The sequence below is a fragment of the Anabrus simplex genome, chromosome 1 (assembly GCF_040414725.1).
Source record: "Anabrus simplex isolate iqAnaSimp1 chromosome 1, ASM4041472v1, whole genome shotgun sequence".
Taxonomy (NCBI): domain Eukaryota; kingdom Metazoa; phylum Arthropoda; class Insecta; order Orthoptera; family Tettigoniidae; genus Anabrus; species Anabrus simplex.
Window position 1 is genome coordinate 382,400,584 of NC_090265.1, and position 20,046 is coordinate 382,420,629.

The following is a 20,046-nucleotide window of genomic DNA, read 5'->3' on the forward strand; positions in this document are numbered from 1 at the left end:
TTAGGTACATAATAGGTTTATGATTAGTAGCAACAGAGGGTGAATCAGTATGGGTTTTACAGTAACCGTGAGTAGTACCACTGTATGCGGAACACCGCGGGTTTACGTTGCCTGTGATTTGTACCATTATGAGAAACACCGCGGATCTAGGCGTTGCCTGTGATTAGTACCACTATACAGGGTGTTTCCGTAAGAGCGTGCAAAATTTTAACAGGACATAGAGAATACTCCACTGAACAATTTGAGGTAGGGAACCAGGGGTCGGAGAAGCCGGCTTAAGGGGATATGGAAGTAAACTTGTCTACCGCTTTGTCTCGCATTACTGTTTTCCAGCTTATTTAAAAGTAACAGGCGAACAAGTTTACACGTACTATGCTGTTTATTTCCACCTACAATCTTTATTTCCTGCAAGGAAACAAGGAGGACGAGTCTGATTACTAGGAAGTCATGATGCAGGTTTTGTTTACTTTACCTGTCCATAAGGTGGCTCTGTTGTATAGTATTTATATTGTTCCATGTTGCCTTTGTCAGCAGGACCTAGTGTTTACAGTGCACTATGTCTTCTGGTATGGGCTAGATTAATTTTGTTACTTTCATTGATCTGTCTCTGTCTTGTCCTTGGCTTTGACAATATGAAAGTGTCTGAGGTATGAGCGATGCTAGTAATGCCATTCCTTCTGCAGCCAGTCCCTGCTATGAATGGTGTGAAAATGTTGCTCATAGGGTCGGTTGGTGCATGCATTTCAGTGGGCTTGGCAGACTGATATGTAATAGCAACTTCTGGCCCGGTGAGGAAAGCAACGGGAAACTACCTCACTCCTCATTTCCCTAGTACGCCTCCTCAGTGATGCCTAGGCCATCTGTGACAGCTGATGGCGAAGCTGTTGAGGATCCAACCAGCCTTAGGGCTGAAGACTGAACATACATACATTGTTCCATGACATGCTATGAATCACAGACAGACCCATTCATTACTCAGTACTATTCAGAGAAGTAGAATGCGAAGGAGCGGTACCGGTACAGTTTCGAAGAACTCACCGACATGCACATTGTGTGTCGGGAACTACGTTGCAATGCTCTCGCTTTTGAAAGGCTGTACAGGGAACGATTTCCTATCAGGCATCTTCCGTCACGACGAGTGTTTATTTCTCTCGATCGACGAATGCGGGAGACTGGTCCATTGTAAAGAAGAAACGAAGGACCTGGCAACATGAGGACCACTCGCACACCCGACGAGGTGCTGGAACGTGCTGCAGCGGACTCCACTACAAGTACTCGTCTATTGCACGTGAAATCGGCGCTGCACGTACTAGCGTGTGGCGAGTACTCTACGAACAACAATTACACCCATGTCACCAACAACTCGTCAATGCAATGCTTGTGACTGACTTTGCACCAAGGGTCTCTTTGTGTCAGTGGTTGCTCCAACAATGGATTGAGCGACCAGATTTCCTCCAAATCGTGCTGTTTACTGACGAGGCCCCATTTAATCGTGATGGCATTTCAAACAGCAGGAATGGCCATGTGTGGGCTGTGGAAAGCCCCCATGCTGTAGTAGTCATACCATCAAGTACATTTTGCTGTGAATATCTGAGCCGGCATTGTAGGCGACAATCTCATTGGGCCATATTTTCTATCTGGCCGTCTGAATGGCCACCTGTACTTGAGATTCTTGCAAAAGAGTTCTACGTGAGTTGTTGGAGGACGTACCCTTGGCTGTTCGTGCGAGGATGTGGATACAACATGACGGGTGCATTGCCTCACTTCGGTGGGGATGTCCATCTCAATGGTGTATTTCCTGGTCGCTGGATTGGAAGAGGAGGTCCTATTCCATGGCCTGCGAGGTCACGTGAACTGAATCCACTTGATTATTCCCTATGGGGATATCTAAAGTCACTTGTGTATGAGACCCCAGTGGACACAGATGGAATTAGTTGCCAGAATAGTAGCTGCTTATGATGTGATTCGAAACACACCAGGGATATTTGTCAAGGTGCGTCAGAATCTTGTTCGCCGATGTCATGCTTACATTGAGGTTGATGGCCGTCATTTTCAGTACATTTTGTAAGATACAGTGCAAATAGTATGTTCATTGTGTCAATGATGGTATTTGCAGTTAACTGTAACTAATGTAAATAAAAAAAAGTACACGGTAATGTAATTGTATTCCTGTTATCTCCTTAAGTTGGCTTCTCCGACCCCAGGTTCCCTACCTCAAGTTGTTCAGTGGAGCATCCTCTATGTCCTGTTAAATTTTTGCACGCTCTTACGGATACACCCTGTATGAGCGACACAGTGGGTCTGCGTTGCCCGTGATTAGTATCCACTATGTGAGGAACACCACGGAATAGTACGAGTCCTTGTGATTAGTACACGTATGTGAGGAAGACCATGGTCTTGCGTTGCCTATAAGTGGCGCCGTAATGTGAGAAACACCGTAGGTCTGCGTTACCTGTTCGTATTACATTACCTGTGATTAGTACCACACTGTGTAGAACACCGTAAGTTACTCATGATTAGTACCGCTACATGAGAAATGCCATCGTCCTTACTTTCCTAGCGATAAGTACCATTATGAGGGGCCGTTGACCTGAATTTTGGACTCCTTTAGACAACGAGCATCGTCGATTGGGGATTGTGCTTTGGAAGCAGCCCCGTGGTCAGTATATACTAGCCTATTGTTTTACGATAGTTTCTGGGAGGGTGGGGCATTGCGGGGCGAATACACTGATTGTTTTAAGTTCATAATCATTGTTCATCGTCTCTCTTTTTTGAATTCTAGTCGGAGGATTAATTTTGGAATTATTTTTAATTTTCAATATTGCTGGTTGGTTCCGCCGATTATTTTAAATTCATATTCATCCATTCATTCTTCATCACGTTTTGAATTCTGGTCAATGGATGAGTTTTGGACTTTTAAATTGTCATTACATTTCGTCTCATTTCGTACCATTAGGGGCCGATGACCTGGATGTTAGGCCCCTTTAAACAACAAGCATCATAGGTCTCATGACGGTGCAATAGGAAAAATTTCTAAGTTCATCGAAGAATTTCGCTCAAGATTAAATCTACCAGAGTCGTTGACAATAATGTGGTCCTCAGTCTTGAAAGGTTCGTTATTCATACTGAGAAATCATTTATATAGTCATGAATATATTTGGTATACTTTGTCCTCATGGGCAACTTTGTTATGTGGGAAGTGTTTATTCTCTCAATGACTGTATATAGGCCTATATATATTACAGAAGAACGGAAAGGCAAGTTGTAATTGAGTTGGGAGAAGATCAGTTTGGCTTCAGAAGGACATAAAATGTAGACTAGCGAGGCAAAGGAAAGCCTTTCTTAAGAAAAAAAATTTGCTCACTTCGAACATCCATATAGAAATTAGAAAGATGTTTTTGAAGGCTTTCGTCTGGAGCGTGGCATTGTATGGAAGTGAAACATGGACGATAACTAGCTCAGAAAGAATACAAGATTTTGAAATGTGGTGTTACAGAAGAATGCTGAAGGTGAGATGGATAGATCGAATCACAAATGTAAAGATACTAAACCGTAAAATGGAGATCGATATGGCTGAATTTGACGAGAAGAAGAGATAGAATGATAGAACACATCTTAAGACAGTGAGGACTTGTCCAGTTAGTTTTTGAGGGAAGTGTAGGCTGTAAGACTTGTTGGGGTAGACCAAGGTGTGAATATGACAAGCCGATTAGAGATATAGGATGCAGTAGTTACGCAGAAATGAAAAGTTCAACACAGGATAAGGTGGCATGCAGGCTGCATCAAACCAGTCTATGGACTGATGACTCAAACACGAGTTATTTTGCATTTTAGGCAGTACGCAATTATTTCCTACGGTTGTTTTGCATTCTAATTGAGTTGTGACATACACGCGTTAGTGCTGTAACCGCATTGTGGTGTAATTTATGCGGGAAACTACGTAGTTAACTGGTATTTGCTTACGTATTGAAACATTCATTGTTAAGTATTTTCTGTTTTCCGTGTAGTTGGTAAGTATTCTTGCATGTAAAACAAGGAAATTGATAATTTCCGTCCAGCATTATACAGTGTAAAGAGTTTTAGTACCCATGGCACTACAGCCCTGAAGGATGTGTGGCCTACCAAGAGACCGTTTATCAGCCCGAATGCCTGCAGATTTCGAGGTGACGCATTGTCAGTGCGACTAATCTTCTCGGCCGTTATTCTTGGTTTTCTTAACCGGTTGTAATACTATCTGCTGAATTTTAAGGCCTAAATACACAATCGAGTTGAGCACAACTAAAGTGAATACAGGGTCTATACAGTTTTGCTATGGAGAGTTCCACCAAGACTGAACAAGTTGACCATTTCATTTTTGTTTCAGAGTACGCTGTGCGGCGCGGAATATATTTTGGCTAGTGATACACAACTCGAATAGAGCACAACTGAAGTGAATAGAGTATGTCTAGATTTGCTGTGAAGTGCTCCATCAAAACAGTACCAGGTAGCCATTTCATTTTTGTCCACCAAGTATTTCAGTGTACGCTGTACGGCACGGGATATATTTTGGCTAGTGATATTGTTCACCCGAAAGAAGTTTGAGTGTACTATTCCTCGCTTATCTAAGATTTTTTCAGAATGACGTGTAGGGAAGAGAAGGAAAATTCAATCTTGAATTAGCTATAACTTTCGGAGTAATGTTGTGAGAATCTTCAGTATTATGGCTTTTGATTTCAATGTAATCTTCCAAAACAAATTGTCATTGATTTTAAATTTTCCCCTCATAATAACTAGCTGTACTACTTGTCCTTGTCAGTATTATATTGAAAACTTGCAAACCATTGGGTTAGCAGGAGAGTTTAATTAGATACCACTCAGGTGGACCTTGATCAGTAGGGGATGATGACCACGCAATTTAATTTTTCCCCTGTGGATGAGGCTGCAGTATCTCATCTTATTGTAAGAGGCGACTAAAAGGGGCCCCAGGGGCTCTTAACTTGGGAGCGTGGGTTGGCGTCCACCGGACCCTTAATCGAGCCCTGACATTGATTCCACTTGTGCCAGCCCGAGTGAGTTGGCCACGCGTTTACGGTCGCGTAGCTGTGAGGTCGAATAGGCTAGATAAAAGTGAGGAGCCTGGAACAAGTATCTTTTATTTTTATTTTTGCTAATGGTTTAACGTCGCACGAACACACGGAATGTTTCAGGTGACGTAAGGATGGGAAAGAGCTAGGACTGGGAATGTAGCGGCCGTGGCCGTGTGAAAACGAGAAACCACGTAAAACCAACTTCAGGACTGCCTGAGCACAAGGAGGGCCATGACTCAAAATATGTCCACGATCCCTACTCTTCTTCCTTAGCAACTGGTATTCCAACTCTCAGGACCCGTTACTAGGCTACTTAGCCATTGCCCATGATTCAGGAACTAGGACGTGACTACAGTAATCGACATCGCGAGTGATTATTTCAATGACTGCTTTTCTAGTGGGTGTTTAAGTACTTCATAAAAGTTGTGTTGCGCCGATACATAGTTATGAATCTTATTTCCAAGAACTGTAGAACGAGGGATATGAATTTGTTGCCGAGTTTCCTCGTTATGAAATTGTAAAATCGAACCCTTTCAGATAAAGGAGAATTGCGATAGGAGTCGATCAGAGTCCCAGAAGTAGCTCTGAAATCGTATTTCCCAACGAACTACTAACTTCCTGATGGCAGTAGCTTTCTGAAAATGGGCGATTCTTCCGTTGCTGACCGCAGGCTGACGGTGTTCGGTTTTGAAAAAGATCGCAATTTACGAAATAATGGCAAAAACTTTATGGGCGGTACATTCGATAGCTGTCCAAGACAGTTCACTGAACTGTATAGGATTGATATGGACAGCCGTTGATGAGATATTTATACAACCGTACTTTTCGCTTTGCTTCCTAATGAGTCAGATGAGACATACAAACGCCTCTTTACGGGTATCAGTAATTGGTCTGATGACTGGAAAACCGAAACAATAACAACTCGATTTTGTAACCGCCGTGATCAACGGTTTTTGAAGTGTTTTCGTTTTTCGGAGTGCAGCATTATCCGGCTCCAGTTTTCATTTTAATCGGTGCTTTTGGGTAAATGTCCGGGACATCATCCTGCCACTTCAACACAGGAAAACATAGAGGTGCAACGGTTTGCAAAATATTTGTAGCTTTAGCGTTAATACCACCGTATTCCATTGATGAAGGCTGTTGAATTATAGCATCGGTCGTTCCACAGTCGTATAAAGTTATCGCATTTTCGAACTATTTTGTTACTGAGTAGCTGGATAATGTGGAAGTACCTGTAGAAATGCGGAATATTTTTAGGCAGCAACAACGAACAAATAATGCTGAAGGCTGACACAGGAAGGTTTTTAATTAAGTGCCTAAAACTCGAAACACAATTTTCTTGATTAATTGTAACTACACTACTGTCCACAAAAGTTAAGCATAAGTTACGAGTAAGCAGGGCAATAGGAAATAGACCGCAAATCGCACGACTTATGCACCTACCAACCTTACGTGTTCGCTTTGTATAGGAAAGGAGTGTTCCCTGCTTTGACTAGCGGCTTAACCGCAAGGTAAACACAGCCAGTGCCTGCGCCCCATATTCCCTCAGTCGTGTTTGCCCTGTTATAGTGTGGGGAGTGTAGCCTCGTGGTGAGCGTGACAACATAATGGCACAACGACGCCATTTGGACCCCGTTTTGCAGGATAGAATACTCGGCCGGCTGGAAGCAGGCCAGACACAGACCGAAGTCGCCGTATCCTTGAATGTGCCACAAAGTGTCATTTCCAGGCTTTGGAGACGATTTCGAGACACAGGAGATGTTAGTCGTAGGCCAGTACCAGGTCGACCAAGGGTAACCACCCCACAGCAGGACCGATATCTGGCCTTAACCGCCCAACGAAATCGGAGTGCACCTGCAAGACAATTGTCGGCGGAGCTTGCAGACGTCTCAGGGGTTGCCGTTTCCCGGCAAACTGTGTACCGGAGGTTCAGAACAGCAGGGCTGTTTGCCCGACGTCCAGCGGTGTGCGTTCCGCTCACTCCGGCACAGAGACGGGCCCGTTTACTGTGGAGCCGTCAAAATCGAAAGTGGACCATGAATGAAGGTATGTGCTCTTCACAGATAAATCCCGCTTCATTTTGCAGAACGATTTCCGTCGCACATTAATCTGGAGAGAACCGGGTAGCCGATACAACCACAGGAACATCGTGGAACGGGAAATGTATGGTGCTGGTGGCGTCATGTGTGGGGCGACATAATGTTGAATGGCCGTACGGACCTGCACATCTTCATGGGTGGTCCGAGGAACACTGTTAACGCTCGGGGATACAGGGATGAAGTACTGAGACCACATGTTCGACTCTTCAGAAGTGTGGTTGGTCCAGACTTCCTCGTAATGGTCGATAATGTCCGACCGCATGGATGGATTTCTGGCTGGGGAAGACATTAATCGCATGGACTGGCCAGCGAGGTCTGCGGGTCTGAATCCTATAGAACATGCCTGGGATGCATTGGGAGGCGAATTGCATCCCGTCGACCTCCACCATGGACCCTCCAAGACCTTCGCATTGCCCGTTCGGAGGAATGGGATCGACTGCCACAAGAGCTCTTGGACCGTCTGGTAGAGAGCATGCCACGTCGTTGCGAAGCATTTGTGGCCGTTAGGGGTAACCATACATCCTATTAACAGCATATTTTGTTGTGGAAGACATTGTCAAGTTTTGTTAGATGTTGTCAAAGGTGTACCTTAGCTAAGAGAACCTTTCTGACACTGTTTATTTGGACAAGTTGTGTGACATATGGTGTGTGACTCAGCTTTCATTTGTTCAGCAATCCGTCTGAGGTGGTATGACTTAACTTTTGGACACTAGTGTAGGTAGGGGAGCCTGGCTTTAGCCGTACTGACAAGGAGTTTCCTCTGCAGTTTATAAATATGGTGATTTTTGAAATTACTATAAAATTCCTAGTGAAACTGGCAATATATTTTCGTTAATATGTCCGAAACAAAAATACTGAACGCTATTTTTTTTAAATGTACATAATAACTTGTCAAGGAGTTTGTCTGCAACTTTTATACACGCCTATGTTTGACCACGCATAGCCAATCCTAAGCTTGGGTAAAGTGCAAAAGGGAAGTAGTTTTGATTATTCTATCACTCATAAATACAATGGGAAAATATAACAATGTATCAATAAAAAGTTTCTTGCGGTATAATACAGTACAATCAGCCATGTCAGTATTCGTATATTCATTGTAGGAAACCACTTAATTTTTCCGTATGAACACTTGTATCTCAAGCCTGTATCCTGGTGATACAGATTTTAACTGTGCTTTATATGAATTTCATACGAGTGGTCATTAGATAGGTAAGAAATAGACACTCTTACAGTTCGTAGCGTCTTTAGGAAATACTGCTTCCAGTTTTCCTCCTTCCCTGTTCCTTACTTGAACTTGAAGAGCGCTGTGCGCCTCACCCACGGCCCGTCGTTTTCATACGAAGAACTGTACGCTTCAGCCACGAAAAGGCGCGGAGTGTCTTATGTTGAATAGGAAAGGGGAGCTGCTAGAGTTCTCTAAATGTTAGTACCGTGCACGTAATTTGTTCCAGTGCATAATGCACCCTTGGGGGTATACAATTCTCTAGTACCGAGTTTTAAGTTCCTTTTTTTTTTTTTTTTTTTTTTTTTACCACGAACTTCGTGGCACCCCCTCTGGGTGGGGGACGCAGATGAAGAATACACCTACGGTATTCCTTGCCTGTCGTAAAAGGCGACTAAAAGAGGCCCCAGGGGCTCTCAACTTGGGAGCATGGTTTGGCGAACACGGGGCCCTTAGCTGAGTCCTGGCATTGCTTCCACTTACTTGTGCCAGGCTCCTCACTTTCATCTATTCTGTCCGACCTCCCTTGGTCAACTCTTCTTCTTTTCCGACCCCGACACTATTAGGTTTCGGAGGGTTAGGGCGTCTTTCATTTTCACGCCCTTTGTGGCCTTTGTCTTTCTTCGTCCGTTACTTCATTTTTCGAAGTGATGGCTCCCTTCTTTTTTCTTTCTGTTTTCTCTCTGTCTACCCCGTGTGAGTGGGGGACGCAGACGAAGAATACACCCCCGGTATCCCCGGCCTGTCGTAAGATGCGACTAAAAGGGGCGACCAAGGGATGATCGAACTAGAACCATGAGACTTGTAATTAGTACCACCACGCGGGGAACACCATGAGTCGCATTTATTTGCGGGCAGTACTGCTATGTTAGGTACAAAATAGATTTGTGATTAGTAGCAACAGAGTGCGCTTCCGGCTTTTACAGTACCTGTGATTAGTACCACTATATGAGCGACAACATGGGTGAGCAACACCATGGTTCTGACTTGCCTATGATTAGTAACCACCCTATGAGGAACACCACGGGATAGTACGAGTGCCTGCACTTAGTACAATTCTGTGATGAACACCATAGGTTTGCGTTGCCTGTAATGGCGCTGCAACGTGCGAAACACCATAGGTCTGTATTACCTGTGCGAATTTCATTAACTGTGACTAGTATTATAATGTGTGGAATACCGCGAGTCTACGCTACTTTTGATTAGTACCGCAACATTACATACACCATGGTTCTACTTACCTAGCGATATGTACCATTATGAGGGGCCGATGACTTGGATTTTGGACCCCTTTAGACTACAAGTATCATCGATTCAGTATTATGCTATAGAAGCAGTCCCTTGGTCAGTAATACTCCTGTTTTGCGTCACTTTTTGTGAATATGAGGCATTGCGGGTCGGATCCACTGATTGTTTTAAATTCATTTCCATCCATTCATTCTTCATTTCATGTTTTGAATTCTTGTCAGTGGAGGCTTTTGGACTTTTAATTTTTCATTACATTTCGTCTCATGTCGTACTATTAGGGGCCGATGACCTAGATGTTAGGCCCCTTTAAACGCCAAGCATCATCACTTTTTTTACTTGTTTACCGTGGCACTAACACGAAGGTTTTCGGTGACTTACTTGTTTATCGAGGCACTAACACGAAGGTTTTCGGTGACGGAAGGATAGAAAAGGGCTTGGATTGAGAAGGTATTGGCCGTGGCCTTAATTAAGGCACAGCACCAGCATTTGCCTGGTGTGAAAATAGGAAACCATGTTCAGGGCTGCCGACGGTGGGATTCGAACCTACTATCTCGTGAATGTAACCTCACAGCTGCGCAACCCTAACCGCACGGCCACCTCGGTCGGTTTTTAGGTTACTTCCGTGCTGAGAACTACTTCACACCTATTTTCATTTTTGATTATGATGTTTGTTGTTTAAAGGGGCCTAACATCTAAGGTCATCAGCCCCATTTTCATTTTTATACCTACATCTGTGAGCCTCCGTGGCTCAGGCGGCTGCGCGCCGGCCTCTCACTGCTGGGTTCCGTGGTTCAAATCCCGGTCACTCCATGTGAGATTTGTGCTGGACAAAGCGGAGGCGGGACAGGTTTTTCTCCGGGTACTCCGGTTTTCCCTGTCATCTTTCATTCCAGCAACACTCTCAGATATCATTTCATCTGTCAGTCATTAATTATTGTGTCAGAGGATTGCGACAGGCTTCGGCAGCCGGCACAATTCCTATCATCCCCGCTAGATGGGGACTTTACTAATTTCGTTCCTGATCCGGTCGTATGACTGAAAACTGGCTGTTGATTTTCATTTTGATACCTATATCTAGAGATCGCTATAATTCAACTTCAATTTATTATTATAGATAACCCGAAACATGCTAGTTTACTGTACACGGGACAGTGTGTACGGTTTTCACTAGTTTTGGTAGTAGAACGTTATCCAACTTTTCCTAGGTGTTTCTGTGGTTCCTGGAGCCACTCTTTCTCATTTAGATTTTAGCCGGATCCTCTTCCTTACACCACGTGATTTTTCAGGTGGAAATTTCAGCCGGGTTTTACCGAGATTCGAACCTAAATCATCCAATAGCCAAGTCAGTGACCTAATCACCTCTCCCTCTCCCACTGCCCACACTACGTTTCGAAAATATTTACTCTAATATCATAAATGAGTTTTAGAAAATATATCACGTTCGTTTAATTTAGTTACATTATTATTAATTTATAGAATTCAACATAACGGGTGACATAATATCTGTACACCCCCCCCCCCCGCATGGCACTACAGCCCTTTAAAGGGCGTTGGCCTACCAAGCGACCGCTGCTCAGCCCGAAGGCCTGCAGATTGCGAGGTGTCGTGTGGTCAGCACGGCGATTCCTCTCGGCCGTTATTCTTGGTTTTCTAGACCGGGGCCGCTATCTCACCGTCAGATAGCTCCTCAGTTCTAATCACGTAGGCTGAGTGGACCTCCAACCAGTCCTCAGGTCCCGGTAAAAATCCCTGACCTGGCCGGGAATCGAACCCGGGGCCTCCGAGTAAGAGGCAGGCACGCTACCCTACACCACGGGGCCGGCATAATATCTATACACCGGCGGTGTCCATTTTTTACGAAATTGAGTTTTTGACTATGTTTAAGGCCTACTGTATTTTCAGCTTTCTTTTCCGTGATGCAAAACACTATCTCCTACGCTCAGCCACTTTGAAGTAAAAGGTACCAAGTCCAGTATACCTTCAAAACAAATTACAGATATCATCAAAGTTTGAGAAGTGGATGTTAAAAATTCGAAAAATATTTGTATTATGTAAGTTTACGAAACTTTTCCTAAAAACGGGTAAGTGAAACAAACTAATAATAATAATAATAATAATAATAATAATAATAATAATAATAATAATAATAATAATAATAATAATTATTATTATTATTATTATTATTATTAACAACATTTAGTTCATCGATCCCTGTGAAACAACCCCTGAAAAATGACTTATTTGTTATAGTGTCCTATACCTCCGGAGGAGCACATGTTTTTTAAAATCTCTGTAATTTTACATGGAATTGCTGAACTAACCGTTTATTGTATCTGTTATGCATCCCATATGTAAAAATTGGTCTTATTGTCTATATCATTGGTTGAGTAGCCAAGCTGAATAAGTGCTTATTTGGAACTTGTTGGAAGACAGGTGTAAGTGGAGCATGTGATGGAAAGGGAGGAAAGCGTAGCTATAGGAACACCGCTCATGACCTTGTGGAGCTGCGTTCGTACTCAGCGTTTGAAGGACCATACGTAGCGCGGCGTCTCGTTAATTTTTATCCTGGTGTACTGTGTCGAATAGGGAGAAGTAACGTAGTTCATCACTGTGCAGAATGATGCACTCGGAAGAATTCCTTAATCACACATGCTTGTAAGCTATACTTAGTTACTGTAATTAGTTAACTGCCAGTGTTTGTTTGGTACTTCCCATCTTATTTCAGTAGATGGAATACAGTGTCCAATTTTTTGCTGTTGGTTTTACGTCGCACCAGCACCGGTAGGTCTTACGGCGATGATGAGATAGGAAAAGGCGAAGTTTGGAAAGGAAGCGACCGTTGCCGTACTTAAAGTACATTTGCCTGGTGTGAAAATAGGAACAGCTGAGAACTATTTTCAGGGCCATTTATTTTCGGGGCCGCCGACAATGGTGTTCGAACCCATTCTATCCCGAATGCTAGCTCACAACCATATGACCAGACGGCGTAGCCATCTCGTTTGATGCAGTGTCCATTCTTTCATGTCCGTTGCTTTGCTGCAGCTAGCGTCGATTAATTAATACAGTCATTTTCGTCTAGTTTTAAATTGATTCTATTGGACTGTGTGGCGCAGCTGATACGCTCTCGCCTTGTGTGCGTAATGTTGCGGGGTCGAATCGGCGTAGTTGATCGTCATGCGCGGGATCTATTTTTTTTTTTTGACACCAGACATATTTTGACACTCTGGATGTGCTATTAACCATGGGACGGGGTGTTCTTTCTGATTATAAGTAGTAAAAGCAGACGAGAGAGAGAGAGAGAGAAAATCAATCCCCATCCCTTAGCTCACGGTGTAAATCTACTTTGGAGTATTTCGTGCTTCTCAGATAGTAGTGAAAATAGGTGTGCGTGCTTTAATATTATAAGTGTAGGGGCAATGTGGTGTTCTATCCACTTGAGAATAGCTCGCTACAGTATGCACACACCTACACAGTAATTCCTGTGAGACTGTTACAAGTAGAATATTTTTGACCACTACTGTTCAAATGTTTGTTCAACTGGTGATTGTTTTTATCTTCTTGCAAATCCTACTACGACATAACAGCTGAATTAAACGTCAGTTTGTTCATAGGAGCTGTTAAGGTATTCGGCTGGATTTTTTTCTTACACTCTTATTCAAATCAAAACAGTAGACACTGACCGTTGGACACAATGATCTCATCCAGTGACTAGCAAGGTACTGTGGATGGATTTGGGACGACTGAGTCTCCTGGAACCTGTATACTGTCATTGGTGACGTCATAGATGAGCCTGCAGCAGTAGTCGGCATGCAGCGGATTTCTGTACGCTAGGTAGGTGCATAAAATAACTGATTATGCTAGATACCCGTTTTCGATGAAAATTTGGACAATCCCTTTTTCTGGCAGTATTATTATTATTATTATTATTATTATTATTATTATTATTATTATTATTATTATTATTATTATTATTATTATTATATTGAACATTTGCTGTAATCAAACCATTGGGGTTATTGTATTTTTTCCTTTGTTGTGAGTAAAGGATTGCTTTATCGTGTGGCGGCAGCGATGCATCTTCGCGATTGCATTTCTTGACTGCCAAGTGTGTCGTAATTACTGTGTGTTCTCTTACCCACCCCTGTGTGTGGGGGCGTTAGAATAACACCCACGGTATCCCCCGCCTGTCGTAAGGGGCGACTAGAAAGAGCCCTAGGGGCTCTCAACTTTGGAGCGTGGGTTGGCGACCACGGGACCCTTAGCTGAGTCCTGACACTGCTTCCACTTACTTATGCCAGGCTCCTCACTTTCCTCTATCCTATCCGATCTCCCTTGGTCAACTCTTGTTCTTTCCCGACCCCGACGGTATTAGAGCACTCGAGGCCTAGGGAGTCTTTCATTTTCACGCCCTTCGTGGCCCTTGTCTTTCTTTGGCCGATATCTTCCTTTTTCGAATTGTCGGATCCTTCCATTTTTCTCTCTGATAAGTATTACATAGAGGATGATTACCTAACTGTACTTCCTTTTATTGAAACAATAATCACCACCACCACCGTATGCATAAAGTTAAATAAAATATCTTTTAGTTGAAATTTCAAGAAAATACTTGGTTTGATATGCGTAAAAATCTAAATGCTCGTACAAGTAAGTTTAGGTAGTAAAAAGTTAAAGTATTTACTTAATTTTCGAATAAATACTTATTTAGGATGCATAAAAGGTAGCGCTTATTTGAAGTAAAAGGCAGTTCGTTTTCAAGTCTAACCAGTAGCAACCTTCAAGGTTACATTAATTGTAGTCATAGCGACGTTTATGCAAGTGTGTGGCTCAGAGGTGTACAGGAAACGAAGGGATAGTACTCCTAGTTTTTACAAAGCATTACACCAATTTGAAGAGCAGCATGTTAACATACTCGCAGAGACTTTCTTGGGCACTTCTTATGAGACTCGAGAAGGGCACTTCTACCCAAACAGAAAATGGAGGTGTTTTGCTGTATGATGGTGAGCCCGGTTTTCAAGTTGGAGTTGGTAAAGGTACAAGTGTTCATCAGTCTACAGTGAGCAGAATAGTTTCAAAGGTGAGGAAAAAAATATGTGATAATTGGGAATACTGTATACATTTTGTAGCAAATTTCTAGCAAATATCAATGAAATTGAAGCAACCAAGAGAGAATGGCATTCTGTGCTTTGGATTGCACTCACGTGGAAATCATGAAACCTGGCATTCAGGGCGATGAATACATGAACAGAAAGGAGAAATCAACAATAAATGTTCCAGCTACGTGTAACATAAAAGAATGTCTCACGAGTGTGAATGCCCAGTGGCCAAGTTCAGTGCAAGACAGTAGAATCCTAGCTAATTCTGGCCTCATCAACAATGTTTCTTCATTCAAAGGGAAAGTTATAATTCTGGCTGATTCAGGGTATGGCATAGCACCATGGTTGATGACACTATACATATCCCAACAACCATGTGCAGAAGAAGTATAACAAGATTTATGCTCAAAATACAATGATAGAAAGAGTTTTCGGTCAGTTGACAAGGAAATACCCCATCTTCGAGTCATAAAATAAGGATTGCTTTGAAAAATTACCATCCCTTGTTGTAGCGTGTTGTGTACTTCATTCCTTTGCAAAGCATGTACGAGATCTGGATATCAAAAGGGAAAACGAAGAGGATGCAGATATGCTGAGGATGATTTTCAGGAGACAGAACGGGAAGAGGTATGGCAGATCAGGGAAGCTGGGAAGACGTGGTGAGATGAAATAGCATATTTGCTGGACAATCGTTAATTTCTGTGAATTGTACTGTTTTGTTGCCTTTTCTTTACCATCGACTTTTTTTTTTTTTTTTTTTTTTTTGCTATTTGCTTTACGTCGCACGGACACAGATATGTCTTACGGCGACGATGGGATAGGAAAGGCCTAGGTATTGGAAGGGAGCGGCCGTGGCCTTAAGGTACAGCCCCGGCATTTGCCTGGTGTGAAAATGGGAAACCACGGAAAACCATCTTCAGGGCTGCTGACAGTGGGGCTCGAACCCACTATCTCCCGATTTACCGATTTATTTATTTTTTATATTAAGTGTGTATTTTCGCATATTGTCAACAAATCTGGAGTGAGGCGATGTTCATGTAATTCTCCTTATTTCTGGAAATCAACTAAACAAAATCCGAACAACATTTCTTTCGGTCTAAAATACCTTCCTGATATGTTATAGTTAAAAACCAAATATTTTATGTTCTGTGACGAACGGAACAGTTTAATTTTAATAAGGAGATTATTATTGTTATTAATCTTTATTCACGCCAAGTTTGTGCAATTATTTGTAACAACCGACCAGAAGCAGCGTTGGCATCAAAATATGTCAAACAAACACCGCAGCTTTGTTAATAATTTCGCAAAACAATGCAATCTCGCTTAGCGGGAAGCAGGCTTATATCCTGAAATCTTGAACGAAACATTCCCGCTACAGCGGCGTTGTAGATGAATATGCAGCAGGGGCGGCTTTTCAGGTGAAGTGCCACTTCACCACTTATTTTTACCATAATGAATTACTAAAATTTTTTAAATGACATTTGTTGGTTTTACGGAAGGAAAATGTTTTATTGTACGGCGTTTGGAGCACCAAGTGCTCACATCACTTGATGAGAACCAGGGGAAGTCACGAAAGCGCCGGCTGTCGGCCACAGTACGGCGCGTGGGACTGAGTGAAGACGAGAGATTCCGCAGCTGCCTCTACCTCCCAAGTGCTCCCTCCTGGCGCTTGCCCTTGGCGGTTGCCATGACAACCGTGACGTCACCCGCTTACTTTCCACATAGCAGAATGTGCAAGTGAAGTTGTCGGAGGATCGGAATATTTCGTCTTCCGTGCGTCATCCTATGTGAAGTACGAGTACTTACGCATCGTGCTTCATTCGTAGTGTTGTGCTGTTTTATTTAAACATGTATTCTATTTATGACATAGTGTATATTTTATTATAAACACCATTTTCACGTTGGAGAAACGAAGATCAGAATGAAGTTCTACGTTTTGATCGCCCTACTGAATCACTGCAGATTTGTGCTACAAAAGAAGTGAAACATTCCGGTAAATATTACAGTCTTAGTTTCAAATGATCGTGGTTTAAGGAATTTCCATGGTTGTGCTCCTCTCCAGCTCTACAGAAGTTGTTTTGTCGGGCCTGCTTGCCTTTTATCAATAAAAATAACGTTTGGAATAAAGAAGGATTTTCAGCCCTTTTGAACATAACACCTTCTTCACATAAGCACTCAGACTCTGCAGAACATATAATATGGCAGCTAGATATGAAGACATTGGAAACAAACCAAAATACGATCTCTGATGTCCTGAAGGAAAATGCCAGACTGTATATTGTAACTGTACAGTTCAATAAAAATGTACATTTAAATAGGCTTTTCCTTCAGTTGGTAATTGATGCAGTGCTCTATTTAAGTAAGCAAGAACTAGTTTTCGTGGTCATGACGAAACATTAAATTCAATACATCGTGGTCACTTCCAGTTTTTACATGTGTTGGAATTCAAGGTAAATTTCGCTGAAATACTGTTGCCACCACTTCGTCTCCTTGGCTGAACAATAATAGTAATAAATAATAATAATAATAATAATAATAATAATAATAATAATAATAATAATAATAATAATAATAATACCGTCGTATCAGTTCCGAAGTTCCGTTTTACTCTGCCAGATGACATGAAGAATAGAACTCTGTTGGGTCACTGATTATCTCTACATCTTGTTATGTGGAGCCCGAAGCACTACTCGTGAGTCAGAGAGGAAGCTATCTGTAGTCACTTGATTCAAATTACGATGACAACAATCTGGTCATATTCTAGTGTAGGAAGGTAAAAGAATAACAATTCCTTGAAACTTGAAGACGCCGCCAATCTTGTCAGTTAGGTGAACGAAAACTGGAGACGATCAAGTCGCTCAGTAATAATGAGAGCGGGTATTAGAATAAAGGTCAACCATCGTTTCGTTAAAACTGAGGAAAACTTTTGTCTCAGTAGAGTATGTTACGGGGATATTGTGGTTTACAGAGGTGAAAGAAGGTGCGGGCATGAATGGGCGGATATGCGAAAATCGAAAGATTGATTTAAAACTTTAAAATTGGCAGTTTCATTTTTTTCTTAACCTACTCCGTTTTTTTTCCTTTTCAAATCTTAATACTTTCCCAGTTAATTAACAATTAGTTACAGAATTTTAGATCATAAGCTTGGAAAACGTTTTTAGAGAGTTCAAGAATAATCAGATAACCAAATTTACAGGCTGAGCTTGTAGCTCACAATTACAATTTACACTTGAGCATTACTGCTCCATTAAAACGTTAGTCAGGGGGACGAACCTCCCAATTTCTTTTACACCACTAGTAAGAGCTTCATTGCTCCACAAATTTACACTTAGAAATCTATTTACAAAATTTCATACCTTCCAGGCCTATCAAAGGCACAACCTACATTTTACAAAATCAAACAGTATTCACTGTCTTAAATGCTCAACAGTCTGGTATCTTTAGATTAGAAGAATTCGGTTTAACAGGGGTATCGAGTACCCATTCTACCAGGCCTTTCTGAAAAACAACAGGTTAATGTTACTGGCCCAAAAATTAAAATGGTGAGAAGGCGGATACTTGCGCTCCTTGAAAACTGAAATGAAAAACTTAAAACCTTATTTGGGATGATGACCCGAAGTTACAGATGCTAAGCCTATACTAGGTACTGAGGTGACTAGATGGAGAAAAATATTTTAACTTCCAGAAATTACAAGACAGATTTTAAAGGTTACAAAATCAAAGTCACATCAAGACCAAGTTGAGAGGGAACGCGAGAGGGTACCTCACTCTCTATTCCCTAATTTCAGTTAAGTTCTTTCGGCTTGTTTGAAATCTACATTTAAGTTTGAAATTGACATTTTAGGAAGTAAAGTTACATTACGAAAAGTTTGAAACCTTCCCCTCGAGCTGGCTTTCAAAGACTATCACATAGTTAAGCTGGAACTGCCATTACCTTGAGCTGCTGGACCTCTCGAAGATGGTCGAGGTGCCTCCGTCTCCTTTGCAAACACACACACTAGACTGGAGCGATGAAAAAGACATCCCGATCCGAAAATGTGCCAGCTTTTATACCAGAGGAGAAAGTTCCAGAAAACTCTGGGCCAAGGCCCGACACACTCCCAGTCCTGATTGGATAATTAAATAAATTCCAGAAAATTTTGAGTTGATGAAAAATAAATATACAACATTTTCTATTGGCCAACATCTCAAGTTGGTGGGAAGAGATAGAAGTGTTGTAAACTTTAACACACCAAAAACAAAGAATAAACAATTCAATTTAGGAAACCTTAACATACAAAATTACTCTACAGTTTTAATAGTTCATCTTCACACCAGAGGGCATAACATAAGTTTATAGTAGCGACGTCTGTTGAGAAATGTTCAAACTTCTTGAACTAGTTGTTGCGAGTTTTAGATTTTAGATGGGATTCTCAAAGGCGCTTCATTTAAATGTACGGGGCGGGTGTACCTCCGGAACAGAATATATTAAGGAAATACAATTCTTCATTCTTGTTGCCTCTCCTTATTTAAATGCTTTGAAGAAAAGTATTACATATTCGCCAGTTGTTGGGTGGTGATTGGATTGCTCTTCGGTGCTCGAGGATCTGTCACAAAATTTTCAGTCTGTTTCTTCCTTCGTTTTGGATTTCTTGTTTCGTTTTTGAAATGCATTTGTTTAAATGCTTTACTTACTCACTGTTATTTGTCAAGCACCATTTATGCGGTATATATTTACAAAGGAAAGTAAACTATTACTCGTCGGGGATAGCTGTAAAACAGGGGAATTCCAGAATTTAAAATATATATGCTCATGTTATCCTCTAAATACTGTATGAAATATTTGAATGGTATTAGAAAAATTGCTATCACTTTAATCCTGTTTCCGTACGGTACCCCTTGTTCTCGGGCAGATAACCATGGTAGATTTTCTCTCTCTCTCGGACCTTTTCCCAGTTATAAAGGTTAATTAACGTATACTTTCATCTTTATACTGAAGCTCTTCAGTGCATGTATTTTAGTAGACTATTAAAAATTGCTCTTATTGCTCTGAAATATGTCGCCCTTTTTTCTTCTTTGGTCATTACATTATCATGAAATCTTATTTTATAACAGTAGGATACCTGACTTTACCTAGTCTAGCCACTTATATACATCTAACACAAACTCTAAACAGTATTATTCGTAGCATTTCATGTGGTAATAACAATAATTTGTTTTTAAACTTTAAGTAGTCATACAAAAATACAATTTTAGCTATCGGAACATCGGATACGTTAAAATTACAGTATGAAACTACATTAAGTTAAATAATCAATGCAATGCCGTTTGCTTACGTG

The 20,046-nt window shown here is 41.7% G+C and overlaps 2 protein-coding genes across 5 annotated transcripts in view; one reads left to right on the forward strand and one right to left on the reverse strand.

Annotated features, from left to right (window-relative positions):
* LOC136856815 (odorant receptor 82a) overlaps positions 1-20,046 on the reverse strand; it is a 344,377-nt gene that overhangs the window by 264,533 nt on the left and 59,798 nt on the right. The gene's annotated exons all lie outside the window — the stretch shown is intronic.
* The window catches only part of LOC136856813 (putative fatty acyl-CoA reductase CG5065), a 619,576-nt gene that overhangs the window by 45,261 nt on the left and 554,269 nt on the right, over positions 1-20,046 (forward strand). The gene's annotated exons all lie outside the window — the stretch shown is intronic.